The 8,659-nt window shown below is 42.9% G+C and overlaps 1 long non-coding RNA gene across 1 annotated transcript; it reads left to right on the top strand.

Moving 5' to 3' along the window:
- Window positions 1-372: 372 nt before the first annotated feature.
- On the top strand, window positions 373-6,674 carry LOC123744595 (uncharacterized). The gene is made up of 2 exons (XR_006770931.2): window positions 373-632; window positions 2,713-6,674. It is a non-coding gene; the product is annotated as an uncharacterized LOC123744595 (long non-coding RNA).
- The last annotated feature ends 1,985 nt before the right edge of the window (window positions 6,675-8,659 follow it).

Here is an 8,659-nt window from a genome sequence, read left to right as displayed (position 1 = left end):
AAATGTTCATTCTATTCTACTGAGCCATTTACTTTATGATCCTATTTTTATATTTTCTTATTTCTTGTTGTTGCACTGTCGAGAAGGAACCTGCAAGTCAGCATTTAGTTGGACAGTGTATCCCATACATACGACTAGTAAAACTTGAAACTGTATGCTGTGTTTACATGCTTGATCTCTAAGGAGTTTGACCCATGTCTCACCTGGCTCTCTAACGATTGACTTGTGTCTCCCCATTGTTGATCTCCCCCATGTGTTTACTCCTAGGTCATTGTCTTTGTGCCAGCAACTCCCATAATCCACTCAGATGCACCACCCGTGTCATATACTGTACTGTGTTTGAGTGGTTATATAAAGAGGCTATATAAGCGCTTCAGACACTGACCCACACCAGGTAGACAACAGCAAGTCCACACATCCAGATCCAGTCCTCTCTGTTACAGAGGGTTCCCCATCGGAGAGAAAGTGAGGGAGTCTAGGAAGACTGAGAGGAAGCCGTTTGAGAGGAGTTGCCCAGCAGAGCTGTATTTTCTCTATCAGTCTCTAAGCAACCAGTTGAAACCCTGGAGACCAGCAGCAAGATGTTTTTTAGACTCCCAAGATTAACTCCTGGGTACATACGATATCTACAGGTGAGTGTCCAGTGAAATTTACTTTTGTTTTTACATGTCATTTTAGATAAATCTTATAAAATTATACAAAAGGACAGTATGTTTTGCTGCAGCATTCCTTACTTTAAGGTGATAAGTGTTGTTAAAACTGTCTGCTACCGAACCATCCAATGATGGTATTTATAAATAAATTATCTGGGCTCCTGAAAGGACTGATCTCTATAATATATAAACAACTTTTGGAAAGCTAATATTCTGAGCTAGCCATTAAAAGAGTATGATCCACTACCCTTTAACTGGAACAGAATATGTAAAAATATGACCTTGACATCCCGTAATCCGAACCATCAATTTATACATTTTAATTTTGGTCACAGACTGTATTTAACACCAAGGAAACTGTTTAGGGTGAAATTGCCCCCCCACTCCCAACTGTTCATTGTGTCCCCTAAACCAGATAGGCATATTCCTTCATATGATGTGGGAGTGCCCTGCAGTTAAATGCTACTGGGGCAAAGTTACAAAATTCATTTAGAAGTGCATTAATTTAAATATTCAATGCTTTGAATGTTACTTAACGATGATAGCCTCTTGAATCTCTATATCAATCAGAGAAAGTGACTGCTGGCATGCACCACTGCTGCCAAAAACAATGAGGCATGGTGGGGTGGGAGGCATGGTTTCCTGGTGGGGAGGGAGGATGCGGGCCGGCAGGTGGATGGGGACTGATGGGGGAATGGGTTGGGGTTATCTTTGTATATGCATTTCACAGATTTTTGTTGATTTTTTTTTAACCTGTAACCTGTCTGCTACATTAGGTAGCTCAGGTCCAGATTATCTCTCTGGTTGAGTCAGTGGAAACTGCCCTCGATACTGGATTGCATGAGGCAGTGGACTCTGCTTTGTTTGACATGACTGGTCCTGGCCTGTTTTGATTGAGGACGTTTTCAAACATAATGCCTGGCAATATCTGCTGATGTTGTAGTATAGATGACTTGGTCCTTGGCATTCTGAGGCTTTAGGAGTCTCTAGGGAATACATGGGATGTAAAGAAATGGAATGAACTTGAGATGATGTATTGACGTATGCTGTATTGCCTGTAGTTGTTGTGGATGGGTGGACAGGTACGGCTCAGCATCTAGGTTTACATCTTATCCATAGATTGCTTTACTGAGCCTAACGTTATCATATATTACTAATCCATTGCACCTTATATTAGGGCAGTTTGTCTCAAACAGTTTTATGTTTAGATCCTTATTCGAAAGTTCAGCGGCCTTGCAATCATTCAAATTTGAGATTGACTGCAGGCAATGACAGAGGAAAAAACACAGCGAATTTGCAATGTGTAATAGACCACAGTGCAGTTTACGTTTCTACTTCCATCAAAAAAACTATATTCTCTGTTTTACTTATCAGCTATAGACTTGAGGAAGTCTTTTGTTTTAGCTCACAAAGCTTTATTTGACGTATTTACTGCTGTTTACCGCAAGCTAGTGAGGGAAAAATCCAAGACATGTTTGGTTGAATTATGATGACAAATAACTCAGTGAGAGAGCATCAGAAATGGGGCTGGGACTCAGAGCTCAGGTTCCTGTTATTTCCTATTCTCTGCTCTTTATTATTGTCTAGGGGCCTGCGTGGAAATTTGCCCATATCACAAAATAAGAGAGCCTTTGTCAGAGAAAATTTGGCAAAATGGGAGAAAGTGGGTTTTTAATTTCTTGGGTGGGGGTGATGGGGGCATAATTGTGGCTGACTCGATTGGCGCAGAGGTATGTTGAGACTTCTGTCGCAAGAGACTGGGAGGTTATATTATGTTTGTTCTATTGAAGCGACTGCAGCCCACAACATCCCCCCATCTATCAGTATAGCAAATAATTGCATTATATATGTGATGTTGATTTAGTTGGCTTATATGGCCACAATGCACAGTACATTCAGTACATTGGTCGTGGTCTCAGTGGTTGGCATTGAGCCAGAATTGAAAACCTGTTCTGGTTATCCTATAAATGCCAATGCCATGCCATCTCCCAAGTCAATTATTAATGAATAAGAAAGCTTTCCCCTGTAACCACATCATGTTGCTTTGTCTCCCACTCAGACCCAGGCTGTGGCAAGTGAGACCCAGAGGGCTGGGGACCTGGCCATGCCCCGTCTGGCCATGTTCCTGGGGGCCTTGGGGATTGGGGTGTGTGGCTACAGCTCCAGGCAGTTGGCACTGTACCACCGGCCCTCCGCTCGCGTGCTGACCTGGATGGACGTCGGGAGCACTCCGGTGAAGGGGAGAGCCCCCTCCTTCATGGACCTATCTCAACGCCACACTGTCTGTCAGAACATCCCGCCTCCATCATTTGCTGGGCAGAAAGTGCCTTAAAACAACAATCAATCAATATGAATCCCTCAGTTTGTAGTATCTTTCTACCCAGGTATGGTGGAGCTTTACTCCACTGTGCAAGCACTTTAGTGTTAACAGAAGTTGAACCCTAACCTAGTGATCAATAATCTGATAACCAATGATTACTAGCCTCACTTGTGTAAAATTCTTCATTGGCATACAGTATATGAGCTGCTATACCAGGTTATGAATTTCAGATTACTGATTCGATGAGTAGTTCAATCTGTTGCTACAGTAGCTCGGAAAGGTTTAGCTGTGGAAGTCTATCTGAGTAGCTACATATTGTGTGCCTGTGAAGGCTGGTAAATTGGCACCATGTTTGGCTCAGCCCCCTGGTACACAGATGGTTGGCAACCCCCGCTCCCTCGGGCAGATTCCCATCCATAAGGGCTGCGGCAGCTCATCCACGTCCAACTACTTTCATTGATTTCAATGAATAAGAAACAGGAGGAGCCATCCGTCACTATAGCTTGGCATCCACTGTCAGGTACGGTCTCTAGAGTGAAAGACAGGTTTTTATTTCACTGCGTCGTCAAACGATAGCACTACAGTCGTCCTCTCTGAGGGTGTCAATTCTCTTACATATTGATACTGTATGTAATGAGGTACATTGTACACTGTAATGAGGGATGTCCAAGGGTGTTTTGGCCGATTTTTCAGATACAGTCACTGAAGCAAGCTAGTGATTCTTCCAGTTGTATAGGATGGACCATACTCTCAATATGATTTCTCACTTGAGGACAACATCCAGACTGCAATGCCATGTAAATAATGCCACTTTATTAATACTGCTCATTAGATTACTGTTCCTATTTTCAAATCGAATCACATGTTATTTGTCACATGCGCGGAATACAATTGGTGTAGACTTTACCGTGAAATGCTTGCTTTATGACCCCTTCCCAACGATGCAGAGTTTAAAAATAATAATACAAAGAAAAATAAGGATAAAATAGTAACAGAAGAAGAATGACATAAAATACACAAGAATGGAGCTACAGTATATCCAGGAAGTACCAGTACCAGATCAGTGTGCAGAGGCATGAGGTATTTGAGGTAGATATGTACATGAAGGCAGGGTAAAGTAACCAGGCATCAGAATAGATAATAATAAGAGTAAAATAAAGAACAGAGTAGCAGCAGCAAATTATGAGTTTAAAGTGTGTGTGTTCGTGTGTGTGTAATGTGTATGTATGTGTGTGTTTGTGTTGTGTCGGTATGCGTGTGTGTTTGTGAATGTGTGTGGGTTTTCTGTGGGAATGTCAATGTAGTGGTTGTGAGTCAGTGTGTATCTGGTTTGTATAGTCTAGGTGTGCGTAGGGTCAGTGCAAGATAGTTTGGGGACCATTAATTGACTATATAGCAGTCTGGTTATTTAGCAGTCTTACGGCTTTGGGGTAGAAGCTGTCTCGGAGCCTCTTGGTCTGAGAGCCGATGCTCCGGTACCGTTTGCCGGACAGTAGCAGAGTGAACAGTCTATGGCTTGTGTGGCTGGAGTCTTTGGCAATTTTTCGGACCTTCCTCTGACACCGCTTGATATAGAGGTCCTGGATGGCAGGGAGCTTGGCCCCAGTGATGTACTGAGCTGTTCGCATCACCCTCTGTAGCGCTTTGCGGTGGAGGGTGGTGCATTTGCCATACCAAGTGGTAATTAGGCCAGTCAAGATGTTCCTGAGTGGGAAGAGGCGCTGACATGCCCTCTTCGCGACTGTGTGGGTGTGTGTGGACCCCAAGAAACTTGGAACTCGCGACCCGCTCCACTACAGCCCTGTCGATGTGGATGGGGGCGTGCTCTCCCCTCTTTCTCCTATAGTCCACGAGCAGCTCCTTGGTCTCACTGACGTTGAGGGAGAGGTTGTTGTCCTGGCACCACACTGCTAAGTCTCTGACCTCCTCCCTATAGGCTGTCTCATCGCCATCGGTGATCAGTCCTACCACCGTTGTGTCGTTAGCAAACTTGATGGTGTTGGAGTTGTGCGTGGCCACACAGTTGTGGGGAGTACAGGAGGGGACTATGCCTCACCACCTGGGCCCGGCCCATTGGGAAGTCCAGGATCCAGTTGCCGATGGAGAGGTTCAGTTCCAGGGTCCCTAGCTTGATAATGAGCTTGGAGGGGACTATAGTACTGAACACTGTAGTCTATGAACAGCATTTTCACATAATTATTTCCGCTCTTGTCCAGGTTTGAGAAGGCAGTGTGAAGTGCAATTGAGATGGCGTCATCTGTAGATCTGCTGGGGCGGTATGCAAATTGGAGTGGGTCCAGGGTGAATGGGGTGATGGTGTTGATGTGTGTCATGACCAGCCTTTTAAAGCACTTTATGATTACAGATGTGAGTGCTACAGGGCGATAGTCATTTAGGCAGTTTACCTTGGAGCTCTTGGTAACAGGACAATGGTGGTCAGCTTGAAATATGTTGGGATTGTGATTTTTAACCTGTTTAAACGTTTCGCTCACATCGGCCTCAGAGAGTGAGATCACACAGTCCTCGAAGAGGCTGGGTTTTCCTTTGTAATCCGTTATCGTCTACAAGCCCTGCGACATACGACGAGCGTCGGAGCCGGTGTAATAGGATTCTACCTTCCTCCTATATTGTCCTTTTGTACGTTTGATGTCTCGTCGGAGGTCGTAGCGGGCTTTCTTGTATGTGTCCATGTCTGTGTCCTGTTCCTTGTCAGTGGTAGCTCTAGTCTTTAACCCAGTGAGGATATTGCCTGTAATCCACGGTTTTTGGTTTGGGTACGTTCGTATAGTCTAATGGTTAAAATGATGCTGGCAGAGACAGACAGAGAGAGAGAGCAGGATGACAAAGTACGTACCTAAATACTATGCCAATTTCCTCCTGTAGGATTTAACCAGGTGGAATTGACACATCGCTCTAATCTGGTATTAGGATGATGACTAATGAAGACAGGAGACTGGTTCCTGCTGTGAACAGAGGCTGGGTACCAAAGCGATCATATTATGGGAGCTCTTTATCCAGTCTATGTTGGGAAATGAGAAATTCAAAATCACCAGCTATTGTAAAACCACTAAACGTCAAATCAATACTCTTGACCTTAAACAAAGAGGAGTGATTTTTAAGGAGAGCAGGTACAGTAGAGGTCAGCAGAATCTGATCCCATAATCCTTTTCCACAACAGCCGAGCCAGTTTCCTGAGTCTGCCAAGATATACGTTTTTAGCAGGACCAGATTAGCTGTGCTAGCCCTGCCACTGCATTGTAGGTCACTACAAATGGCCCTAATCCACTCAGCAGATGTTCTAATTGGCCGAGCTGGCGTCAGAGAGCGACCGGCAGTCCCCTCAACTCGGCTGAGACCGACACTCATAAACAACTTGTCAATGGACTGGCTAATGATCTTCCATAGAAACATGACATGTCGAAACAGCACAAAACGAATGCCTCCTGTTAGGTCACCCCCTATTTCCCTCTGAATGGAACATCATGGATTCTATACCTTGTAAGGTATTTCGGGGACAAAGATATTTGGCAAATTTGCACTTTTGGCACTTTTTCCTTCTCTAATTCATTTTGTTTCTACAAATGTGTCACTACTATTTTAAGTTATTACTGTTGACTATTGTTGACCTTCACTTACCCCTGTAATCTGTCTGTTATATCTACCTGTACAGTAGAAAGTCAATAAAACGTTTTTCAAAATGATTGACCAATATTATATTGTTTTGTCTGATCACTTAGACATAATAATGGTAATTGAAACGGCATGTAGAATATCATAAACTGTACCCAGAACCCTAACAGGCATAGTTAGAATGATTGATATTGGTCTTCCTATTCCCAATTTGTTTCCTGTGGAGGCTTCAGGCTCTTTGGCTCTATAATAAAGGCTTGAAGCATGAAACACCATTCAGAGGCATTAGCTCTATATCAGCTCTGTTAGCTATGGTCCATAGAGCACATATTGCTGATATATCCCCCATCCGACTAGATACCATAAATGATCTTAATGAACCCAAAGGGTGTAATAGAGTAATATGCTTTTACACTGTAGTAAATTCCGAATGGATTCAACTCTGTTTTACCAGGGAGATATTGCCTCATTCATTCTATTTAGCGAGGAAAAGTGCCCTTTGTGGGAGTGTATAAAGCGCAATTAGGAATTAGAATACTAGAATGGACATGAACCGTCTTATGCGACCTGGTCTCTTAGCATTTAGTATTATTCTGTACGCAAATCCCAGATAGTCAATTTAGTAGATTATGTTACATTTCGAATGTATTAATTTGTGGATGTCCATCACCCCATTTCGTATGATATATGTTACGAATTACAATTCGTGTTATATGTTACGAATTTGCACAATATGTACATTTTGGAGTTAGGTTGAAGGGTCAAGGTTATGGGAAGGGTTAGCTAAAGGGGTTAAGGTTAGGGTTAGGGGAAAGGTTAGCTAACATGCTAAGTAGTTGCAAAGTACATGTAGCTAAAAAAAAATTGTAAGTAGTTGAAAAGTTGCTAATTAGATAAAATACGAAAGCTGTCCATGATGAGATTTCAACGTGTTCAGTACGCTATCCCTGTTATGTTCATCTGCCTTGCATCATCATTATTAAACTCTCTTTCTGCACCTGCTTCCTGACTCCCTGAGTATTCGTAACATATACGCCTGGCCAACCACCCTACTTTAGTTTTTGCCTTAAGTAACTGTAACCGGTTCTGCACCGGTAGCTTTCTGCATTGTGTTCTGGTGCAGGTGGAGGATAAGGCCTTTGGACACAATTCAGCAGGTTGTCTCTCTTTTAATGACTGCATGGAATGGATACAAATACAAGGCAAAAGTTAATGCTGCCGTCTGGACTCCCATACAAGTATATTTGCCTCTCCTCATCACGCGCTGAGCAAACTCAGTAGTAATAGCATCAACAACAAAAATACATTGTACAAAATGTACATGTTCATATTTCCAATACACCAATAATTTGTTAATAAGTGCTAAATATTTCGAAGAGAGTGCACTTTTGTACCATTATACCTGAGGCATACTAATGAATCAACAACGGCATTTTTGACATGCCAAGGCAAGTAACAAAATGAACGACAGCTAACTATGCACATTCATTTGGGATAGGGGGCAGTAATTTCACGGCCGGATAAAAAACGTACCCAATTTAATCTGGTTATTACTCCTGCCCAGAAACTAGAATATGCATATAATTGGTCGATTTGGATAGAAAACACCCTAAAGTTTCTAAAACTGTTTGAATGGTGTCTGTGAGTATAACAGAACTCATATGGCAGGCCAAAACCTGAGAAGATTCTATATGGGAATTGCCCTGTCTGACCATTTCTTGGCCTTCTGTAGCCTCTTTATCGAAAATACAGGATCTCTGCTGTAACGTGACATTTTCTAAGGCTCCCATAGGCTCTCAGAAGGCGCCAGAACGTGGAATGATAACTCTGCAGTCTCTGGGCGAAAAACAGTAGGGGTTTTGGAGAGTGCTCCTTCTGAGAACAATGACACTGGTGCGCGCGTGCATGTGAAGACTCCATTTTCTTATTTCAGTGTTTGAACGGATACAACGTCTCCCGGTTGGAATATTATCGCTATTTTACGAGAAAAATCGCATAAAAATTGATTTTAAACAGCGTTTGACATGCTTCGAAGTACGGTAACGGAATATTTTGA

This window comes from Salmo salar, chromosome 09, assembly GCF_965601325.2.
Source record: "Salmo salar chromosome 09, fSalSal1, whole genome shotgun sequence".
NCBI lineage: Eukaryota > Metazoa > Chordata > Actinopteri > Salmoniformes > Salmonidae > Salmo > Salmo salar.
The sequence above is the reverse complement of the archived record's forward strand: the minus strand, read 5'-3'. Positions and strand labels throughout refer to the sequence as shown.